The sequence below is a fragment of the Rhinoderma darwinii genome, chromosome 1 (assembly GCF_050947455.1).
Source record: "Rhinoderma darwinii isolate aRhiDar2 chromosome 1, aRhiDar2.hap1, whole genome shotgun sequence".
NCBI classification, from domain to species: domain Eukaryota; kingdom Metazoa; phylum Chordata; class Amphibia; order Anura; family Rhinodermatidae; genus Rhinoderma; species Rhinoderma darwinii.
Window position 1 is genome coordinate 631,396,941 of NC_134687.1, and position 24,431 is coordinate 631,421,371.

Below are 24,431 nucleotides of genomic sequence, written 5' to 3' on the forward strand. Positions count from 1 at the left end.
CTGCTGCAGGATCTCGAATGGTCCGAGGAACCTGGGAGCATATATTTATATGGTGTACGTGTTTGATCTATGTATATTACCATAAGTAATCTATCACTAATTGCTGCCTTTCGATCAGCAGGATCGCTTATGTCCGTTTATACTATGTAACATGATATTATTTCATTTAGATTGTCACTTCCATTTATGATACTGTATTTCATTGATCTATTTTTGTGTGGCCCAATTTAAAGTAACTTATCATTTTACTATTTGTTATATAGCCACGCTAAATGGAATGGTTGTTCTAAATTCGATCCACCTTGTTATTTATTACCCGGCCGGGTTTGTGATGTCTGTTTGTGGGTTTTTGTGCAAGATTGCATAATTTTAAAATTATATATTAATAAAGATTTTTGATAATTAAATTTGTGATATATACTGAGCCGAGTGCCTTTCTACCAGGATTCTCTTTTTTGTTTTTTCTTTTTCTGAACCTGGGAGAAAATTTGCACGACGGCACCCTCAGTCGGATATTCCTAGAAGACAGCCAGACCCTTGTGCCAGGAAGAAACTGAGACCCTTGTGCCAGATCTGCAGGAAGTCTCTAAACGTGGAGTCAGCCGCTGGTACCTCGGAGTTATTGGGCACCGGGAGAGGAATTTGTGGGTGCTGGCCATAGACAATGAAGAACGGTGTATTACTTGTAGACTCGCTGGTGTGATTATTGTAGGAGAACTCAGCCCATGGGAGCAACTGCACCCAGTCATCATGCTGCTTGGAGATTAAATGGCGTAGGTAGTTCTCCAAGATCTGATTGATCCTCTTGACCTGACCATTAGACTGAGGATGGTAGGCTGATGAAAAGTCCAACTTCACACCGAGGAGTCCGCAGAGGGCTCTCCAGAACTTCGAAGTAAACTAAACCCCCCGATTAGACACAATATGCTGTGGCAAGCCGTGCAGGCGGAAGATGTGTTGGATGAATAGCTTGGCCAACTGATGAGCAGAAGGATGACCGGTCAGAGGAATGAAGTGTGCCATCTTCGAAAATCGGTCCACCACCACCCAGACAGCGCTGCATCCAGCAGAGAGAGGCAGGTCCGTGATAAAGTCCATAGCTATATGCTGCCTGGGAGCATTGGGCACAGGCAATGGCTGGAGCAGACCAGCAAGTCTGGAGTGAGCGGCCTTGTTGGCTGCACATACAGAACAGGAAGAAACGAAGCCCATAATGTCCTTGGGCAGCGTAGGCCACCAGAAATGACGAGCAATCAGATCCCGGGTCTTATGCTCCCCCGCATGACCTGCCAGTCTAGAGGAGTGTCCCCAGCTGAGGATTCTTCCACGATCAGCCAGGCGCACAAAAGTCCTCCCTGGAGGAATGTCCCCAACTTGCAGGGGATTGACAGAGACAATGCAAGACGGATCAATAATGTTCTGTGGACTCTCTATGGTGTCTTTCGTCTCGAAAGACCTGGACAAGGCATCAGCCCTCACATTCTTGTTGGCCGGGCGATAATGGAGCTCAAACTGGAATCTGGTAAAGAACAGTGACCACCTGGCCTGATGAGGGTTCAGCCGTTGGGCCGTCTGGAGGTAGGCCAGATTCTTGTGGTCAGTAAAAATTAGTAGATGTCTCCACACTTCTAGAGCCAATTTGATCGAGTAGTTGAATCTGCGGAAAAGAAGAGCTCAGAAAAATATCCACATACCCTTGACTTGCCATTGGAACCTTTCTGGAACAGGAGTGCACCAGCACCGACAGAGGATGCGTCCACCTCCAACGAGAACTGCAGAGAGACATCCGGATGATGGAGGATAGAGGCTGATGCGAAGGCACTCTTCAGGCTATTGAATGCGGAATCTGCCTCAGGAGTCCACACATTGGCGTTCATACCCTTCTTAGTGAGGTTAGAGACAATGTAGCTCAGAAAGGGTAGAGCATCTCTGTTAAACACGCACTTCTCAAACTTGGCGTACAGATGATTCTCCCTTAACCGTATCAGAACTTGACGGACATGTCTCTGATGCGTCATAGGATCTGGAGAAAAAATCAAGATGTCATCAAGGTAGACTACTTCACAAACATAGAGGAGGTCACGGAAAATGTAATTACCAAACTCCTTGAAGACCCCGGGAGCATTACGGAGGCCGAAGGGCATTACTAGATACTCATAGTTACCATCACGGGTGTTAAATGCAGTCTTCCATTCATCACTCTGGCGAATCCGGACTAGGTTGTAAGCCTGACGCAGGTCTAGTTTAGAATTTTTTTTGGCTCCACGTATACGATCAAACAGTTCAGAGATCAGTGGCAACGGATATTTATTCTTCACCGTGATCTAGTTGAGACCTCCGTAGTCGATGCAAGGATGAAGAGAGCCATCTTTCTTTTTGACAAAGAAAAACCCGACACCTGCCGAGGAGGAAGACTTTCGTATGAAGTTCTCTCCAAGTTTCCTCTCCAAGTTCTCTTTCACATAGGCGGACATGGACAGAGTCTCTGACAAGGAAAGAGGATATACCCTACCACGGGGAAGGGATGCACCAGGGATAAGTTCGATAGGGCATTCATACGTCCGGTGTGGAGGCAATGTCTCCGCCTCCCTCTTGCTGAAGACATCCGAAAATGCAGCATAATGACTCGGCAATCCTTCTAATGACCGCGGCAGAGAAGGCTGAACCGAGCGAATCTGCACCAGGCAATGGCTTTGACACTCAGGGCCCCACTGGAGAACCTCTCCAGAATTCGAGTCCCGGACTGGGGCATGCAGTCGGAGCCCTAGGCAGGCCCATCAACACAGGGTTAACAGCTTTGGATAGCACATAGAAAGGCAGAAGTTCAGAGTGAAGGGCTCCCACTTGGTGCCTCAGCGGCTTGGTCACAGCTATAACTGGGTCTGGCAGAGGTAGTCCATTCACAGAAGCAACTGTCAACATGTTCTCCAGAGGGGTGGTGAGTAATTGCAGAAGATAGACCAGGTCTCTGCGGATGAAATTAGCAGCGGAACCAGAGTCCAGATACCTAGAGACCTGATGCGTCCTCACAACGGACACTATGGTCAAAGGTATGGACAATTTAGACGGAAGTACATTCTTACCAAACGTTGTCACTCCTAGCAACCCTAGGCTTTGGGATCTTAGGGGAGACACAGGCGCACAAGATGGCCACCGAGGCCGCAATAAAGACAGAGTCCAGAAGTGCGGCTGCGTTGTCTCTCCTGGGTGGATAACTTACACTGGTCCATTATCACAGACTCCTTAGGAGGATCGACATCTGAGGACAGCAGGGGTTGCTGCTAAGTAGGAGCCAAACTGGGAAGGATTCCCTCCCGTCAAACCTCTTGGAGACATTCTCAGATCCGTATATCAACCTGGGCAGACAGAAGGATGAGGTCATTCAGGGTAGATGGCAGATCCCGAGCGGCAAGTTCGTCCTTAAGTTTAGGAGCCAGTCCATGCCAGAATGCAGCCACCAGGGCCTCATTGTTCCATAACAGCTCTCCCGCCCGGGTGTGGAAGTGGATGGCGTACTCACTCACGGAGGTGTCTCCTTGGCGTAGGGTAATCAAAGAAGCCGCTGCAGATGAGACCCGACCAGGCTCCTCAAACACCATACGAAAAGTCTGGAGGAAGGCTTGGAAGTCACGGTCTCTGGTCCTTGTCTCTCCCAGATAGGGTTCGTCCATGCAAGAGTCTTGCCAGTGAGGAGAGAGATGATGAAAGCGACCCTAGCGCCATTCGACGAAAATATCCTATTGTACAGGCTGAAGTGGATCTGGCACTGGTTCAGAAATCCATGACAGGTACTTGCTTCTCCATCATAGCGGTCAGGAAGTGGCAAAGAAACACACGGGTCAACACTGCCAAGAGGTGTAGTGTGAGGATCAATACTGTCAGGAGGCTTAGTAGGAGGAACGGCAGCTTGTGCCCCCTGCCGACGTGCAAGAATGTTGAACGCCTGGAGGAGTTGGTCCTGTCGAGACCGGAGGTCTTGCATAGCCGCTCGCATCTCTTGAAACGTCGTCATAGTCTTGAATCGACCAGCGGGGTCCATGGCCTTTGCGTACTGTCACGAAGGGTTTGTGGACCCACTGGGCCGTACCACCTTGGCGGTATGGCAGCTGGCCAACAGGGCGCAGGACAATGTCTATAGTTTGTATAGGTACCTGTGGCAGCTCGGACAGCGGTAAGGCAGGCTCGGCTGGGACTAGGCAGCAGGTAGACGTCAGACGAGGTGAAGCAGGTCAGACGTGGGATACAGCACGACACGACTTTGGCACAGCACAGTGCTCGACCAGGATAGTATGGAATGCACAAAACAGGAACAGGAAACAGGAACACACTAGGAGGCCATCACATAGACAAACTTAGGAAACATCAACAACGCTCAGGCATAGAAGCAGGGGGCTGGACCCCTCTTATAGTCCAGGGTACTCACGGGTTCAAAGTTCATCAATGGTCCGGTGCGAGCGCTGCCCCTTTAAGAGCGGGCACGAGTGTGCGCGCGCACCCTACGGGATCCTGCTTAGGTGAGTGGACGTGAGCGCTGGCGTTTCCTGAGGAGGAGCCTGTGGCCAGCGCTTGCAAACTCGTGGCTGCGGCTGTCAGGAAGAGGGTGGAGCTGACGGCCCGCAGCCACGTACATTACACGTGCCAAGCGATGTGGTACACCATAACAAGCCCCTGCCCGGCATGGTAGGAACTGCTATGTGCGCAAAACAACCAATCACCTATTGAGAGGCTATGTACAATTTTGAGCGCATTTTTTTTTTTTAAATAAACAAATTAGTCAGTGTGATTAATGTAACTTTGTAATTAGTTTTTATTAAAAAATTATTTTACTTTTGGAGATACAGCTGTTCTGTATTCTTTATACAGAACAGCTGTATCATTCACTTTACACTGAATCCGTCAGTCCCGTGGACCTGACGGGTCCAGTGTTGGCGAGTCCACGCAGGATCCACCTGTAATTTATTTATGGTCTAAAAAAAATATACTACCTCTACCAAAATAATTCTTCCCCATTAGCCCACCAGCTAAAATGAAAATATAAATTTAAATTTACTTCCTTTTGGCATTCCCTAAATAAAATTAATAATTATAAACTGTGTGATACGTTTCAAAACGGGTAGCTGCAAAGGCCCAGTTGAGATGGACACAATGGGCACTAATATCGACTATCCCTCCTCCTTCCACGCTTACTACAAACCCAGTACCCTTTTTGGGGATATCTTTGGGTCTCAGTGGAAGGGACGTACAGACTCAGACTCGTAGGGTTGTTATGATTGTTTAGAAGACGCTCAATAACCTCATCCTGGAACTGGAGAAAGTTGAGCGTTCCTTGGGATTTTTGATATAGAACAAACCCAAGAAAGGTAGCAATCTGATGTAGATAAATTGCTACCATTTTATACCAGGCCCTGGTCTTGCGCTTCACCAAATAAGGTTGAAGCATCAGGTCCAAGAGATCTACATACCCCATAAATTTATTGTAATCAGGCGCACAGACAGGCGTACGCTTTTCCATAGTAGCCCCTGTCTCTCTAACTGCCACCGTGGTTTTTCGCATGCAGAGTGGACAATATAAAGGACATCAACCTTGTCATTCTGCTTCACTGCAAGTAACTACTTACTTGTCAGTGCGAATTACAACCCTTTCAACACGTCTGGACACCAAGTGTTTTGGGAATCCCACTCTGTTTTTTTGGACTGTACCGCAGGCCCCTGTAGATGCAGCATGGAGGGATTTAAAGAGGGGGACACTTCTATAAAAGTTATCGGTGTAGATGTGGTACAGGAATGGCAGCAATACTGTAGGTCCCACACAATTTTGTCTGATGTGCCAATTGTCTTTGGGCAGCCTGTGGGATTAATTTGGCGGTCTTTGCCTTCATAAATTAGAAAAACTTTCTTCTCTCGCACACCTTATGTAGTTTTACACCATATTTGTCACAATCTCCTAATAGGGAACCCATAGATATATATATATATATATATATATATATATATATATATATATATATATATATATATATATATATATATATATAGATGGCTCATGTAAAGCAAACTCAAGCCCCTGCACCCGGGGATTCAAAAGTGATTACTGATTCCACAACCATAGGGCTATGGGGTCCAGAGGTAGAAGTGGAACTTGAGTCGTCACTATCTGAAAAAAGTTGTACCTATGAAGCAGGCTTGTTGCCACTACCAGAACTGCCAGGGCATAGTAATGTGTACGCTTGCTCCGCAGTAAACATTCTCTGAGTCAATATTATTATTAGAAAAATATTAAATTTTTTAAAAAAATTAACCTACCTAACACGAACACTAATATTCTGATGTCTTATAATCAGTAACCATTAGGCTACTATCTTTTTTTATGGTTTTTTTTTTACTTTAATTTTTTGTAATCTTTTTTATCAAACTAAGAAAAAAGAAAAAGATAACATGACTAAAACTAGGTAAATAAGTAGTAATTATAAAACCTTACGTGAAAATGGCTAACACCAGAAAAAAAAAAGGGATGATGACTTGTGCTCACACAGGTCAGAGGTTCAGGGGGCACAAATGGAGTGATCATGTGGCATAAACGGGGTGATCAGGGGGCACAGACTTGAAGAGTTTTCTTTACTTTAGCTCAGGATTTGTAAATCAACTACAGTGAGGAGAGAGGAAGACACAGCCCAAGTCCAGCCAGTATTTATAAATATACTGACATAGATTACTGTGATAGGTATATCACAGTGCCCATGCCATCAGGAACCACTGAGATTGGTCCCTTGCTGTTACTATTTGCCATATACTGTCACAGGCAGCATTGGCAGTAATTTAAACAGCGCGTGTGTGCGCCATTTTGCTTCATCGGGGGCTAGGGCGTGATCGGTGCCTGTGGGGAACATTTTCTGGCCCTAATTTTCACTGTTTCTCTCTCCTCTCACAAAATATATTCTGTGAGAGGAGAGAGAACTTATTTTTAAAACCACCGCTGTTTTAGGGGAGATCGCCGTTATTCAGTGAATAACGCTGATCACGTGACCGGAGATAGACCAAAAAGGTCCTCGATCAGTACTCTGAAGCCTCAGCTAGGTACACGGAGTAAAAGCACCTCCCGGGGGTGCTAACTTATGCTAAAGTGCTGCCGTGAAAAGGCGGCACTTTGGCACAAATACGCTTAATGCCCGCCGTTAAAACACGTATGGGTGGTCACGAAGGGCTTAAATATCTATGTAGTCTAAGGATGTATAAAAACATTGCGGTTAAGTTGCGGTTGAAGCTGTACCAAAAAAAAAGAAAACTGCAGTAAAAAAACACAGTTGATGTTTTTTCACAGGTGATACATGTTAAATAACCGTTTCACCAGTACAAATCACAACCGCAACGCAACACCAGAAAATTATATATTCATTAAACCATGTTTTTAATTAAACATATTTTTTAACCCCTTCCTGACATTTGTTGTAACGGTAAGTCATGAGCAGCAAGGTGTTGCCGTATTTTGTTGTATAGTTAGGACAGGCTGATGGCGTGGGTGTCAGCTGTATATTACAGCGGACACCCTGTTTTAGCGGCACGGACCAGAGCTAGCTCCGATGCCTGCCAATAACCCCATAACTGTCCACGGCAACTAAGTGGCCTGTAGCCGATCGGCACTCCTGCGTCTCGATCGCGGGTGTGCCGATGGTTGCTATGGCAATTGGAGGCCTCACAATATCCTCCAGGTCTGCCCTGTATGGAAGCTTATTAGGTCCTGCCAGAGGCTGAGCCTAATAGGCTTGTTGACAATGTAAGGGTGTATTCACATGGTGCAGTTTTGCCTTGTTTTTACCCCCCCCCGCCCGCAGCCAAAAACTGCATCGAAAAGATGCATACATTCTTACCGCAAGTTTGAAATTTTCTGCCAATTGTGGTAAAAATGCACTCTATGAATACACCCTAAGGCATCATTTACACAAGCGTAATATACGCGCGTGCGACGCTCGTGCTTTTCACGCGTGTCGTACGCACCTATATTACTCTATGGGGGCATGCAGACAGTCCGTGAGTTTTGCGCAGCGTGAGTCCACTGCGTAAAACTCACGACATGTTCTATATTTCCGCGTTTTTCACGCATCACGCACCCATTGAAGTCAATGGGTGCGTGAAAACCACGCAGGTCGCACGGAATCACTTCCGTGCAAACTGCGTGATTCGCGCAACAGCTGTCAAACTCTGAATGTAAACAGAAAAGCACCACGTGCTTTTCTGTTTACAAACATCCAAATGGAGTGTCATAATGATGGCGACTGCGTGAAAATCACGCAGCCGCGCATCATACACTGATGACACACGCAGCTGTTAAGTGCCTTTTGCGCACGCAAAACGCAGCGTTTTTTGCGTGCGCAAAACGCACACGCTCATGTAAATGAGGCCTAAGTCTAACCGTTCTAATGCATTGCAGTACATAGGTAGTGCAATGTATTAGAATAGCGTTTAGAAGATCGGGCCTTCAAGTCCCCTAGCGGGATTACAAAAGTTTAAAAAAAAGTGTTACAAAAATATCATAAGTAATAAAATAAAAAATCACCTTCTCAAGTCCTTTTATAATTGGAAAAAAATAAAACAAACTATACACAATTGGTATTGCCGTGTCCGTAAGAACCTAAACTATAAAAATATTATGTTATTCATCCCGCGTGGTGAATGCTGTGAAAACAAAAAGTCAGAATAGCTGTCCTTCCAAAAATTGGAATAAAAAGAGATAAAAAAGTCGCATGTATCTCTCATACAGCTCCTTCGACAGAAAAATGAAAAATTTATGGTTCTCAGAATATAGCGACATAAACAAATAATAATCCATTAGCCCATTAATTTTTGTGGTGTAGACGGTAAGCGTTTTAACAAAATAAAAGCTTTTTTTTTTAAATTAAAAATAACTTTAAAAAAAAGTTGTTACAAAAAAATACAATTTCTTACCACTCCAAAATGGTACCAATAAAAACTATTAGGGCATGCCCCCACGTGGCGGATTTCCTCCGCAACTGTCCGCATCAATGCCGCACAGATTCTGCGGCGGATCTGCCCAAAATGTGCAGTAAATTGATGCGGACTAGCTGCTGCGGACTGCGGTAAAAGTACTTCCCTTCTCCCTATCAGTGCAGGATAGAGAGAAGGGACAGCACTTTCCCTAGCGAAAGTAAAAGAATTTCATACTTACCGGCCGTTCTCTTGGTGACGCGTCCCTCTTTCTGCATCCAGCCCGACCTCCCTGGATGACGCGGCAGTCCATGTGACGGCTGCAGCCTGTTATTGGCCTGTGATTGGCTTCAGCCTTTGATTGGCTGCAGCCGTCACTTAGACTGAAACGTCATCCTGGGAGGCCGGACTGGAGACAGAAGCAGGGAGTTCTCGGTAAGTATGAACTTCTATTTTTTTTACAGGTTGCTGTATATTGTGATCGGTAGTCACTGTCCCGGGTGCAGAAACAGTTACTGCCGATCGCTTAACTCTTTCAGCACCCTGGACAGTGACTATTTACTGACGTCTCCTAGCAACGCTCCCGTCATTACGGGAGCCCCATTGACTTCCTCAGTCTGGCTGTAGACCTAGAAATACATAGGTCCAGCCAGAATGAAGAAATGTCAAGTTAAAAAAGCAAGACGCATCCGCACCACACATAACATGTGCATGACAGCTGCGGACTTCATTGCGGAAATTCGAATCTCCATTGAAGTCAATGGAGAAATTCCGCCATGAGTCCGCAACCAGTCCGCCACAACTCCGCAACAGCCCGAGCATGCTGCGGACACCAAATTCCGCACCGCAGCCTATGCTCCGCAGCGGAATTGTACGCATCGTCTAAACGAACACTGACTCATCCTGCAAAAAGCAAGCCCTCATACGGTTACATCAAAGAAAAATGAAAAAAGTTCTAGGTTTTAGAATAGATCAAAACGCAAATTACTTTTTTTTTTTTAAAAAGTAAAATTTTGGATTTATGGTATTTAATCAGGTAAAAAAATGCAAAACATATGTCGGAATTGTGTTTTGTTTTTTTGCATTTCTTACCCCCCAAAAAATAAAAGCTAATTAATAAATTATACATAGCCCCAAACAGTGCCATTGTAAAATATAACTCACACCACAAAAACAAGCCCTCCCACAGCTACATTGATGGAAAAATTGTATGGCTCTTGGAATGAGAGGATAAAAAAATGCTTGGTCCTTAAAGGGTTGAAAAGGATTAGAGAAACATGGCTGCTTTCTTCCAAAAACCGTGGCAACCTCTCCATAGTTTGTGTGTGTGGTTTTCAGCCCTGTTCCATTCACTTCAATGTATCTTAGCTGCAGTACCAGACACAACCCATTGACAGGTGTGGTGCTGTTTCTGGAAGAAAGCAGCCATGTTTATCTAATGTTTATTTAATCCTGGAAAACCCCTTAAAAACCTAAAATAGGCAGATTAAAGCCAACATTTTAAGAGATAAATACTCCATTATGAGCAATTTCCTAATATATATTTTAGAGGTCCTTTCCTTAATGTGCATCAGTGTTTCTAGTGCTACAGCAGAAAACTCCATTACATTCCCTTGTTGGTACAATGAAGGGGAAATTGATGACCTTGCTGCTGCACGCCTCTTTTTTTATTGCAGATGTTCACTATCATAAAACAAAGTATTCCATTAGGCAGTGTGTCAGACCCTTATTCAGCTGACAGCTATCTCTGACTTGATTCTTAACTAAATCGCTATAAATTTTTTTTTAAAAAAAACATCCTTTTTTATTAACAGTTTCCACATTTTCTTATAAACATTTCACATAAAGGTTGCGTCATAAGTGAATAGCACGCAACTGCCAACAAAATAACAGTAAACTAACATAGCATAACATGCAATCATGGCATAAGTTTCGATCCTCCTATCAACTGAAAAACATGACTTCCCCTATCCCTGAACACGACTTAGGTCATCAATGAGTAGCTACGTCCCCTCTATCCCCTAACTAGACTGAAGTTGCAAGCCTCCTAAAGTGCCTGCCAGAAGTTGCGCATGATACCACGCTGTGTGTCTGAAAGGTGTAACAATTTCCACCACCTCGGCCGCTGTGCATTGTGATTCTATAAATATTTGCCATTTAGCGAATAACTTCTTGGTTCCCGTTTCTTTCCGTCTTTCCACCTCCACCCGCTCAAGAGCTAATAACTGTTTCAAACGGGACACTATAATGTCTAGCTCCGGCGTGTCAGTTTCCAGCCATTTACCTAGGAGGCATCTCAAGGCCACCAGTAAAATCGTGTGTACCAAAGGGGGAGGAGATCTTGTCCCTCGAGCACCCTCTTCCTCTGGCGGTCGCGTCTGATGGAACAGCAGCGCTTGAGGCGTCATTGGAAGTTTCGCCTTCCAATGATCCAAAATATAGTTGTGTACCATCACCCAATATCGTTCAGTATGAGCACAACCCCATACTCCATGCCACAAATTCGTAAGGGGGGTGTGACATTTGGGACAACACGCAATGCGATCGGGGAAGGACTGTGAAGGCAAAATATTGAAGCCATATATAGCCGAATGCATTAATTTAAAATAGGTTTCCCTCCAGCTCTCGTTCACAATACTCTTCCGTACCGTCTCCCAACCCCCCCCAATATGATGTCTCCTATACCTGGATCTTGGGTCCATCGTTCCCAGACTTTGAACATAGCACGTGATCACGGGCGGACAAAACAATCTCCCCAAGTGCACTATACAACCTTGAAATAGTCGCCCGAAGAGTCGTTGGGCCTATGACCTCATCTAGAGTATGAGTTGTGGCTTCCTTATTCTAATCCCTGAGCTTAGAGGTACAGAATGAGCGCACCTGAAGAACTTGTAAAAAATTAACGTTACCCTCTGAGGGTCTGAGTTTAGCGGTGATATCCGCCCCGGTTAACCATCTCCTTTCCTCTATATGCCTAAGGCCCCCTGCGCTATTAATGCCTGCATCCCCCCAAGAGGCAAATCTAACCCCTCTGTCTACTCCCGGTAGGAATTCCGGGTGTCCACACAACGGCATATGTTTAGAGAGCAGGTGAGGCAAGTCAAAGAATTTACGAACCGCTTTCCAGGCTAGGACTGTATCTCTCAGCACAATGGAGGTTTTGAGATGGCACGGAAGAGAAGCAACTCTACAGTGTAACAAGGCTTTTAGGTTTCAGGGTGAGGTATACGCCCCGTCCAGATCTAAGTTGGAATAATGGCTCGTTTCGTGGAGCCAATCCACTACATGACGAAAGAGACCCCCCCCCTCATGCTTGCCTTTCATGAGCTTAGTGAGTGCAATGCGAGGCCTCTTTCCTGCCAATATAAATTTTGAGAATGAGGAAGTCAGTCTGGAGACATCCACATGTTTCAGTAAGAGCGGGAGTGCTTGAAAGGGATATAGCAGTCTGGGGAAACTAACCATCTAAATTAAGTGGCACCTCCCCAGAAGGGATAACGGCAACTGACACCATCTGGTGAGTTCCGCCTGTATTTTTTTAAATAGCGGTGGATAATTCAGGCCATACAGGGTTTCAGGCACCTTCCCTATCTTAATGCCTAGATACGTAATGCAGTGCTTGACCGGAGATATCCCACATCCCAAAGATTGCCAAAAGGTAACGGTGTACCCAACTCCAGCAGTTCGCTTTTAGCTATGTTGACTTTGTATCCCGAGCATTGCCCAAAGTCCTGTAAAAAATGAAAGACCGGCAATAAATGCTCTTGAGGATTTGACATAAAAAGTATAACGTTGTCAGCAAACAGGGCAAACTTAACTGCCAGAGACCCCACCTGAATACCTCTGAACACAGCGGACTCCTCCAGAAATCTAGCCATAGGTTCCAGTGCTAGATTAAATAATAGTGGCGACAGGGGACATCCCTGACGGGTCCCTTTATGCAAGTGAAAGGGAGCCGACAAAAATCCTGAGGAATAAATGCGAGCTTGGGGATTAGAGTAGACACCTTTCAAAAAGATCCAAAAGGTTCCCTGGATATTCATCTTATCCAGCACCATCCCCAGCCATTCCCACTGTATGTTATCAAAAGCTTTCTTTGCGTCTAGCGCCAAGAGTGCCGGCCGGGTACCAGGCTGGGGATCATGCCTGACTGTTTCTGACTGTTTCTAGCACCGTCAACACCTTGCGCAGATTAGTCACTGCCGCCCTGCCCTTTACAAAGCCCACTTGAGATTTTCCCACCAATGTGGGTAGATACATAGCCAAGCGATTAGCTAAAATTTTGGTGAGTAATTTCTGGTCTTGGTCTATCAATGATATAGGACGATATGACCCCGGGTCAAGAGAATCCTTCCCTTTCTTGGGCAATATGTGCTATTTTGGCCTCCATAAACCTACAAAGTATGGGGTGCAATTAACACACAGTAATCTTGAATGGAGAGACAAACAATCTTTATTTAACAAGGTGGAGACAATAAAAAGCATAAAAACGAGTCATGCTAAGCATGAGCAGGACGTCCCTCTGTGCAAAGAGCAAAATGTAAACACTGAGTAGCAACCATGGGTAAAGCAATGCAATCCAACATGAAAATACTAGATAATGAATGTACATGTCAAAGTACTATGATTGATAAACATGTAACAGACAGTGCAGCAATCATATGCACATTACTCGAAGAGCAGTGACATAACATGGACATGAGCAAAAACACAGTCAAAAAGGTATATGAATAGATGACCTATCCATGTGGCTCACTATGCACACAGAGACGTCACACCCGATGCGCGTTTCGGCAAAATGCCTTCGTCCAGGGGGGGCGTCTCTCCAGTGGGCCCCTCCATTTACACGCCCTGCATCCAATCAGGCATAGTAGGGGCGTTGTTCATCCAGGCGCTGCACTAGCTCATACTGACGTCAGGTGCCAGGTCCAAAGATGGCTGACAGCATATCCCTGGCCATGCGTCATCAAGGCGGGCGGGGAGTCGGCGACGTCTGACGTCGCCGAGCCCCGCCCACCCAGATGTAGACGCATGAACCAGGAGACAGCCCGGCCACTCCCCTTGGCGTAAGCGCACAGCTAAGCAAGCCTGGATATATAAGTAGATAAAGATTGGAGTCAGCCTGATTGGATGATATCGCTGCAAAGGGCACAGCATAGATTAATAAATGAAGTTTGGCTAAAAAATACAACATTCGCATTATGAATAAATATGTCAGCGGCTATAGTCACATATCCAGCACCTAATTAAGAAAACCAGTGTATATAAAAATAAATGTATGGAAATATATGTCCATATTACAAAGTATGAACTTAAGTGACCATAGGTTACAAACTCGTGTTGTGTGGTGCATGACTGAAAAGAACAAATAATAAATGAATGAATGAAGACATTGTTTAAAATGATTGCGTGAATTCATATAGTGTAAATATGCATGAACTTATCTATATACACAACGAATAATAAATAATGAGAGATTATAAAAAGAGATTTATATCATCATAAAGGTGTATATAAATATGTGTGTGTCTTGTTAAATAACTTATGTCAAAATATGCGAAATACATATTTTGAATACGCTAGTGCAAGAGCTGATAAAATATATATCTATAAACATACATAATACACATACATATTTAGATCATAACAGTGTAAGTGAATAAAACCTGAAAAACAGTGACCAGTGAAAAAACAAAAGATATAATAAATATTTATTATGTGTGAATATGTACAATACATTGTGCATATGTACAGGTTATATGTAATATAGAATAAATATAAAAAAATATAAAAAACAATTGATCTGTTTAATGAGCTGGGTATATATCCTTGTGCAATCACACAACCAACATAAATAAATATATATACATATTGTTATTATGCGCTGTATTGGCCGGGTATCTTCATGTGATGGTTTGTCCCTCCGCGATTGTTCAGTACAAAAACGGCATGACTATCTACAGGAAAATTTAAAATGGAGGGCAGATTAATAACAGTACAAAAAAATACATTAAAATGTAAACACGTATATTATATAATTAAAAAGAGTGACCCACTGGAGGCCAATGGTCAGAGAAATGGAGCAAAGTTCAAGTTTTCATTTAGTCCAAATGGACGCAAGGTCCCAAGAGTCCAGATCCACTTTGATTCATACTGGGCCAATTTTTTTGATATATCACCTTTACGGATATTTGGCTCAATGAAGTCAATACCTCTGACTTTCAACTTCGTTGGATCACATGCGTGGTGTGTCTTGAAGTGTCTAGCCACAGGTTTGAGAAATTCTAGTGTATCACTGGCATTTGCTCCCATTATGTCTCTTACATGTTCTCTCACCCGGATCTTAAATTCTCTAGTAGTGAGACCGATGTATATTTTTGGGCATGGGCATGTAGCATAATAAACTACTGCCTTTGTTGAACACGAGATTGAATGAGTAATTGAAAAAGTCTTCTTAACTGCTGAGTCAGAGAAAGAGGTCGCCCTCTCAATGTTGGAGTATGCAACACAATTTCCACATGCTCTGCAGACCCATTTTGGGCCCTTGGTGCCAAATGGAAATTTCAAATTGTTACGTTGATAGTAACTTTTGACGAGATGATCTTTAAGATTCTGTGATCGTCTTGCAGAAATACTTGGGTATTTAGTGATGTATTTCTCTATTGTGGGGTCTGTAAGTAGAATAGGCCAGAATTGTTTAATTATTTCTTTCACAAAAGAATCAGGACTTGGTGGAATAGGGCCTTCCTCACTAAATACATTTCGAAGGGCCTTATCCCCAGAGGGTTGAGAGTACAAGTATTCCCCTCTTTTGATATGGAAAGTGATAGCTTTAAAAATAAATGGGAAACTCTAGCCAATACATGCTCAATGGGCTTTATGGATCTTTTGGTCCAATCCAATTCAAACACACTGATTGAATTGGAAAGAGATATAGACGAGATTCAGTCTACTATGAAAAAAGATTTTTCCAATGATGTTCTGACTAAAATACAGGAAGATTTGGATAAGGATTACTCTAAGTGGGAGAAAGACATATGCACGATCAAATCTGGGAAATTTCAGAGAGACTTATCTGATTATCAATCAAATAGAGTATACAGATGGCATATGAGACGGGGCCGTCCCAGATCTAGATCTCTCCCCCACTCCAGATCGTCATCAGTCTCATCTCGTGCATCAGGTGAGGAAACACATAGAGCCAGAGACATGAACCACAGTGACACCAGTGGGAATAGTCAGGGCTCAAGGCTCAAGGAGGCGCTATGACAGACATGCCAAGCATAAGAACATGCGAAATACTCAGCAGGACAAGAAACCATCAAACAACCTGGAGGTAATTAACCTATCTTCATATGCCCTCTCTGATGCCCAGTGTGATGTTCTTAGTAAGGGGCTGACTTTCTCACCCACCAACCACTTTGATTTCTTCACAGCTTTGAAGGACCTACACCTCTTTTCGCGTAAATTGATTTTAAAGAAACTCCATAATAGGAGTTCTGACACGATGGTAGTCACCAGCGAAATGGAAAGGGAGGCCCTCCAGGCTCTTGAGGATCTCTTACGAGAACAGACATCTGAGGTAATGGGTTCCTTTCCGACATCTGTGCTACCCAGGTCCGCGAGGTTTCCCCCCTTGTCCCTATGCCCTGAGGTTGAAATCTTCACCAGATTAGTTATAGATCAATTCAAGCAACTGTTCATTACAAGAGGAGCAGACAATTTAACTGGCCCCCAGAGGAAAGCCTTGGGGGAACTGCGACGTCTGGATGATGTAGTGATTAAACCTGCAGACAAGGGGGGGAACATCGTGGTCTGGCCAATGGCTAAATACGAAAAGGAAGCTCTGAGACAATTACGAGATAAACATACTTACGCCAAATTGACTCATAGTCCGCTGCTCTCTTTTTCTGTAGAATTAACCAATATTCTCAGCAAGGCCCTAGATAAGGGACTTATCCCTAAGAAAATTTATGAGGGACTCTTGATCAATGAGCCTAAGATCCCAACGCTTTATTTTCTGCCTAAGGTTCACAAGAGTCTTGTTGACCCCCCAGGACGTCCGATCGTGTCAGGTATGGGTGGTCTCTGCGACCCAATATGCAAATTTATAGATTACTATCTTAAACCTCTGGTTGCCGATTTGCCCTCATACATCAAAGACACGACGGAAGTCCTGGGTAGGTTAGATGGTATTCAAATCGAGCCTGACATGTTTCTCGTTACGGCAGACGTCGAGTCTCTGTACACATGTATACGACATAGTGACGGTTTGGAGGCGGTCCGCTTCTACCTGGGGACCAGCAACCGGGATGGCGAAATGTGTGATCTTATACTGGAATTGCTTCAGTATATTCTGACTCACAACTTTTTTGTGTTTAAAGATCACTTTTATTTACAGACCAGGGGCACTGCCATGGGCGCGGCCTGCGTGCCATCCTATGCAAACCTGTTTCTCGGTCTCTGGGAGAGGCAGGTTTTTCTTGGGGATGGCGCCCGGGCCGCTGAACATGTGCAGTGCTGGCTTCGGTATATTGATGACATTCTTTTTATATGGCAGGGTTCCGAGTATGAACTGGTGGAATTCATGCGGCAATTGAATTTGAATTCAGTCAATATTAAGTTGACATATAAATCACATAAACAACAAATAGATTTTTTGGACATACAGATTTTTACTGATTGTGATGGATTCCTTCAGACAGATGTCTTTCGGAAGTCCACATCAGTAAATTCCTTGCTGCATGCCACCTCTTTTCATACTCGGTCCACTGTCAGAGCCATCCCGGTTGGGCAGTTCCTCAGGATGAAGCGGATCTGCTCCACCGATAGACTCTTTGAGCGACAGTCAGATGACCTGAAATCCAGATTTTCAGATAGAGGATACAGTACACGCCTCATTAAATCTGGCTACAATAGGGCTAGAAAAACTCCGCGTCTCGAGCTCCTACAAAACAAAAGTCATCCCACTGTCGATAACCAAACTCGTTTCATCACGACATATAACAATCAATGGGATAAGATGAGGACTATTTTGGCACAATATTGGCCCATTTTAAGGTCAGAACCAGCCCTAGCAAAGAGTCTATCGCTAAAACCCATGATGACAGCTAGGAGGAGCAAAAATCTCAAGGACCTCCTGACTAAAAGTCATTATGTACCCAAAACTGTCAACCCCTTTGGTGCACGGGAACCCATAACTGGATGTTACCCATGCGGTGACTGCGTCGCATGCCCAAATATTAGCAGAGCTAAGGACTTTAAGACAACAGATGGTAGTAAAACATTTACAATCAGAGATTATATCTCTTGTAGTACTACATACGTTGTATACTATGCTCTATGCGGCTGCCCAAAAATTTATGTGGGCTTAACATCTCGTCAGTTGAGGATACGTACTAGGGAGCATGTCAGGGATATTATTGGAGCTAAGAAAATCAGTGATCTGGGACAACTAAAAACGTTACCCAGACACTTTAAAGAATGTCATGATTGCAGTCCAAGATCCCTTATGATTCGTGGTATTGATCGTATACACTGTGGCATCAGAGGGGGCGACTTGAAGAAGGTTCTGGCCCAGAGAGAATGTATGTGGATTGTGAAGCTAGGCTCTATGGTGCCAAATGGCCTCAATGAACAACTGAACTTTGCATTCTTTCTATAAATTCCCTCTAACTATCCTACCACCTTCTGTTTTTGCTTTTAATTTATTTTTAACATGTGTCTTTTATTGTGTTATTTAGGTACTTATTTCGTCTGACAGCCTTTTTTAGATACGAATTCCTAACCTAGAACCGGATCCTGGTCGAAATATTGATGGAGAGGAAAAATCTGCTGTGTATAGTGTCACCAACCCCTTCTCACGTTCGATGATGTACTGATAACAGTTCCCTTCTCTTAGGGCTTGTTTCTACTTGTGATGATAGTATATTTTTTATTACTTTATGTAATGAGATAATGTATCTCACACTTTCTCTTTTTATCGATTTTTCTAGTTGGCCCCATGTGTACAATTTACTATTGGAAACATTTGGCCTCACCCACTAATTATAAAGGCATGTCCTTCACTTATCCTGTATAATTATGGGGTACCAATATGATGTAGTTTTATCTGTGTATTTTATTCTGTCATATTGTGCATTAAATTTGTGTTCACATGTTTGCAACTAAGTTAGTGGCAATCACTATATACTCACATATCTTAAGACACTCTATCTCTTCTATGAAGAGAGTACAATGTGTCTTTTTTCTTTGATCACCTATATTCATGCATTCACTTTTATTCGTGTATGCATAGACTCCTTGTTTCTCATAGAACTTGTAAACTGACACAACACACATGATATCCACTCAGAACGTAAAACTGGCCTATGGGATTTCCTTACCTCTCCGTCGTGTCCCTCGTCCAATGAGATGCGCGTCTCTCCCGTTCGTCACCGCTGTGTTGACGCCCCGTTCCCGCCCCTGTAGCGCACTGCGCATGTCCGGGGTCCCTGTACGCGTCGGGGACCCTGGATATGCGCTACGGCGCTGGGGTATGGAAGTGGGGCATGCCTCACATCCGGTTGTCGGCGGAAGATATGCGCTGCACTCTCCTTGGATCAGGTGATATCGCACACACCTTGTGGTGGCAGGAAGGAGGTGAAGGGAAAGTGAGCCCTAATCTACCCACCGCCCTGTCCCTGCCTACTTGCAACGACCCGCCCTAGGCGACGAGGTACAACTGGGCGGCGGTCCCTACGCTGTCTAAGTGCACAGGAAAACAAACAGGGAACACGCAAGGGAAGGGGCAGTAGCCACGGAACGCCACGAGGAAACGGAGCGGCGAACGAACAGTCAGGACCAGGACGAAGTGAGTAACCCGAGCGGGCACGGAGACAGAAGCAAGCCAGGGGCAAAGCAAAGCAAGACAAGGGGAACTGCAGCAAGGCAGAAGCACGGCAGAAGCAGGCTGGAGCAAGCAGCAGTGGGGCCAGGAATCCAAAAGAATAACAAGCAATGAGGAAGAGAAAACTGCAGGTATAAATGGACAGGGGGCGGAGCTAACTCTGACTGACCAGGCCGCGATAGGCTCTCCCACTCCTGAGCCTGCCACCCTGATTGGTGGGAGCCGGTGTCAGTCTAAGAGGTCTGGCCTCAGGTGTCGACTGATTAACCCTGGGAGTCTCCACAGACGTAGTGCCTGGCAGATCCATTACAGTACTCCCCCTTTTATGAGGGGCCACCGGACCCTTACTAAGAGGACCCGGTTTAGTGGGGAAGAGAAGGTGGAACCTCCTGACCAATACCCCAGCGTGAACATCTCGAGCAGGTACCCAAGTCCTCTCCTCCGGCCCGTATCCTCTCCAATGGACCAGGTACTGGAGGGAGCCCTGGATCATCCTACTGTCCACAATCTTGGCCACCTCGAATTCCACCCCCTCAGGGGTGAGAACGGGAACAGGAGGTTTCCTAGAGGGGGACCAGGACGGGGAGCAGCGTTTAAGGAGGGAGGCATGAAAGACGTCGTGTATGCGGAAGGATGGGGGCAGCTCCAGACGGAAGGATACAGGGTTGAGGACTTCAATGACCTTATAAGGCCCAATAAATCGGGGAGCAAACTTCCTGGACGAGACCTTAAGGCGCAAGTTCCTGGACGACAACCAGACCAAATCCCCGACGACAAACCGGGGGTTAGCAGAACGTCTACTATCTGCCTGAATCTTTTGTGCGCTCTGGGACGCCTCTAGGTTCTTCTGAACCTGGGCCCAGACAGTGCACAGTTCCCGATGAACATCCTCTACCTCAGGATTATTGAAACAACCAGGGGAGACGGAGGAGAACCTTGGGTTAAACCCGAAATTACAGAAAAACGGGGAGACCCCTGACGAGTTACTGACCCGGTTATTCAGGGAAAATTCAGCAAGGGGAAGGAATGAGACCCAATCGAATTGACAGTCAGAGATGAAACACCTTAAATATTGTTCCAGGGATTGGTTGGTCCTTTCCGTTTGGCCGTTAGTTTCGGGATGGAAGGCGGAGGAGAAGGACAGATCAATCTCCAACTTTTTACAAAAGGCTCTCCAAAATAAGGAAACAAATTGTACCCCTCTGTCCGAAACGATATTGACTGGGGCCCCATGGAGACGCAGGATGTGTTTCACAAACAAAGAAGCTAACGTCTTGGCGTTAGGTAGCTTCTTAAGGGGCACAAAGTGGCACATCTTGCTGAAGCGGTCGACTACCACCCACACCACCGACTTGCCCTGAGATGGAGGCAAATCGGTGATAAAATCCATGGAGATATGGGTCCAAGGTCTCTGGGGAATGGGCAAGGGACGTAGTAGGCCCGCAGGTCGGGACCTAGGGGTTTTGGACCTAGCGCAAACCTCACAAGCGGCGACGCAAGCCCTAACATCTTTAGGCAACCCAGGCCACCAATAGTTTCTGGTAATGAGGTGTTTGGTGCCCAAGATGCCAGGATGACCAGATAGAGCGGAGTCATGGTTTTCCCTGAGTACCCTCAGCCGGTATTGCAGGGGAACAAACAGTTTGTCCCCAGGGGCGTTCCCGGGAGCTGCACCCTGATCAGCCGCGATATCAGAAGCTAAATCAGAATCCGTGGCAGAGACGATTATACCAGGGGGTAAAATACAAGCGGGATCCTTCTCGGAAGGAGGATTGGCCATGAAACTACGTGACAGAGCATCAGCCTTAATATTCTTGGACCCAGCCCTATAGGTAACCAAGAAATTAAATCTGGTAAAGAATAGTGCCCACCGAGCTTGTCTAGGATTAAGCCTCCGGGCCGATTCTAGGAAAACCAGATTCTTGTGATCCGTAAGGACCGTTACCTGGTGTCTGGCCCCCTCCAGGAAGTGCCGCCACTCCTCAAAAGCCCATTTAATGGCTAGAAGTTCGCGGTTGCCAATATCATAGTTACTCTCCGTGGGCGAAAACTTCCTAGAGAAGTAAGCACAGGGGCGGAGATGGGTGAGGGAGCTGGTACCCTGGGACAAGACGGCCCCCACTCCCACCTCGGAAGCGTCAACCTCCACAATAAATGGCTCCTCTTGGTTGGGCTGAATCAGCACGGGGGCCGAGATAAAGCACTTCTTGAGAGTCTCAAAGGCCTGGACGGCCTCAGGGGGCCAATGGAGGACATCAGCACCCTTGCGGGTAAGGTCCGTAAGAGGCTTAGCGACGACCGAGAAGTTGGCAATAAATCTCCTGTAATAGTTGGCGAACCCTAAAAAACACTGTAACGCCTTAAGGGAGGCAGGTTGGACCCATTCCGCCACAGCTTGAACCTTGGCAGGGTCCATGCGGAATTCATGAGGAGTGAGGATTTGCCCTAAAAATGGTATCTCCTGTACCCCAAAGACACATTTTTCAGTCTTAGCAAACAGATTATTCTCCCGAAGGACCTGGAGCACCTTCCTGACATGCTCCACGTGAGAGGACCAGTCCTTGGAAAACACCAGTATGTCATCAAGGTACACAACAAGAAAATTACCCAGGTACTCTCTCAGGATTTCATTAATAAAATTCTGGAAGACAGCAGGGGCGTTACACAACCCAAAGGGCATGACCAGGTATTCGAAATGACCCTCGGGTGTGTTGAACGCAGTTTTCCACTCATCCCCCTCTTTGATACGGACAAGGTTATATGCCCCCCGTAGATCGAACTTAGAAAACCATTGGGCTCCCTGAACCTGATTAAAAAGATCCGGAATCAAAGGAAGTGGGTACTGGTTCCTTACAGTGACCTTATTCAGGTTACGATAATCAATGCACGGCCTAGCTGCAGGTATAAATGGACAGGGGGCGGAGCTAACTCTGACTGACCAGGCCGCGATAGGCTCTCCCACTCCTGAGCCTGCCACCCTGATTGGTGGGAGCCGGTGTCAGTCTAAGAGGTCTGGCCTCAGGTGTCGACTGATTAACCCTGGGAGTCTCCACAGACGTAGTGCCTGGCAGATCCATTACACACCTGTTTTCTATAGTATTTAAGGCTGTTCTGAACTAGACACTGTATACCCCTTGAGGAAGCATACCGCGAAACGCGCGTTGGGGTTTTCCATACGTCCGTCAGGCTCCAAATACACTGCACTATGGGTAAGATACACCTTTTCATTTGGGTCATATTTGCAAACGTTAACTATCTTGAGATGGAGTGTTGACTGCTATACTTTGCCTACTATGGGATACGACTCGGAAACCTGCACATGCATTAATGTGTTTCTGGTTTGTATTCCTACATTTATATTTATATTTATATCATGTCATGCTCTTCAGTATCCTTGTTTGCTTTTGCTCACACATGTTAGTGGTAATCTTCCTGTATGTTTACATCTGACTTATTGAGCCTGCCCGTCTGCATTGGAAACTTCAGAGTCACTCTTTCCAATTGTACCTTTTTAAAATTCTTCTATGTAATGTGTATATTCTATGCAATAAAGGTTTATTTTTATCCTATGGCTTCTATACTCCCTGTTCTTCCCTGTGTATAAAATCTTCATGTGATGGTTTGTCCCTCCGCGATTGTTCAGTACAAAAACGGCATGACTATCTACAGGAAAATTTAAAATGGAGGGCAGATTAATAACAGTACAAAAAAATACATTAAAATGTAAACACGTATATTATATAATTAACCCCTTAGTGACCAGCCCATTTTAGGCCTTAATGACCAAGCTATTTTATTCGTTTTTCTATAGTCGCATTCAAAGAGCTATAACGTTTTTATTTTTTCGTCTACATAGCTGTATGAGGACTTGTTTTTTGCGGGATTAGTTGTGCTTTTTAATGGCACCATTTTTGGGTACATATAATTTTTATATTAACTTTTATTAACCTTTTTGGGGGGGATTATAAAAAAAAACTGAAATTCCGCCATTGTTCTATGCGTTTTTAAATTGACGCCGTTCACTGTGCGACGTAATTAACATGTTACCTTTATTCTATGGGTCGGTACGATCACGGCGATACCACATATGTGGAGGTTTTTTTATGTTTTACGACTTTTGCACAATAAAAACACTTTTGAACTAAAATTATTTGTTTTTGCATCGTCGCATTCCAAGAGCCGTAATTTTTTTATTTTTCCATCAATGTAGTGATTTTTTGGACTTGTTTTCTGCGGGACGAGACGTAGTTTTGAATGGTACTGTTTTGGGGTGCATGGGACTTATTGATTCATTTTTATTATGACTTTTTTGGGGGGCAATGGAAAAAAATTGCAATTTCGCCATAGTTTTTGGCGTTTTTTTTTTACGGTGTTCACTTTGCGGTTTAAATGACATATTAACTTTATTAATGGAGTCATTACGGTCGCGGCGATACCACATATGTGTACTTTTTTTTTTACACTTTTACTAAATAAAACCACTTTTTATGGAAAAAAATGGTTTTATTTATTTTTTTACTGTACTTTTTATTATTAATCTTTATTTCACTTTGATGACTTATTTTATTAGTCCCACTAGGGGACTTTACTGTGCGATATTCCG

At 44.7% G+C, this 24,431-nt stretch overlaps 1 pseudogene; it reads left to right on the forward strand.

The window, feature by feature from the left end:
* Window positions 1–24,431, forward strand: part of LOC142656808 (uncharacterized) — a 609,035-nt pseudogene that overhangs the window by 39,149 nt on the left and 545,455 nt on the right.